General features: G+C 47.9%; 1 protein-coding gene and 1 long non-coding RNA gene across 7 annotated transcripts in view; both read right to left on the bottom strand.

Annotated features, from left to right (window-relative positions):
• Positions 1 to 263, bottom strand: part of grm8a (glutamate receptor, metabotropic 8a) — a 311,638-nt gene that overhangs the window by 258,876 nt on the left and 52,499 nt on the right. The window lies entirely within an intron of this gene.
• Positions 1 to 263, bottom strand: part of LOC116672995 (uncharacterized) — a 12,805-nt gene that overhangs the window by 190 nt on the left and 12,352 nt on the right. The gene's annotated exons all lie outside the window — the stretch shown is intronic.

Below are 263 nucleotides of genomic sequence, written 5' to 3'. Positions count from 1 at the left end.
GACTCCTCCACTCACTGGAGTAGACCACCACATCATCCAGATACACACAGCAGTTAGGTACATTTCCTAATACACGCTGCATCAGGCGCTGAAAAGTGGCAGGTGCGTTCTTCATGCCGAACAGCATCACAGTGTACTTCATAAATGCATCAGGAGTGACAAAGGCAGAGACTTCAGAAGCCCGCTGTGTCAAAGGAACCTGCCAGTAACCTTTAAGATCAAGCTTTGAAAAACACACAGCTGGTCCAACCCTGTCAACACAA

The sequence above is a fragment of the Etheostoma spectabile genome, chromosome 23 (assembly GCF_008692095.1).
Source record: "Etheostoma spectabile isolate EspeVRDwgs_2016 chromosome 23, UIUC_Espe_1.0, whole genome shotgun sequence".
Classification (NCBI taxonomy): Eukaryota; Metazoa; Chordata; class Actinopteri; order Perciformes; family Percidae; genus Etheostoma; species Etheostoma spectabile.
Note: the sequence above shows the minus strand (reverse complement) of the source record. Positions and strands in the feature narration are given on the sequence as shown.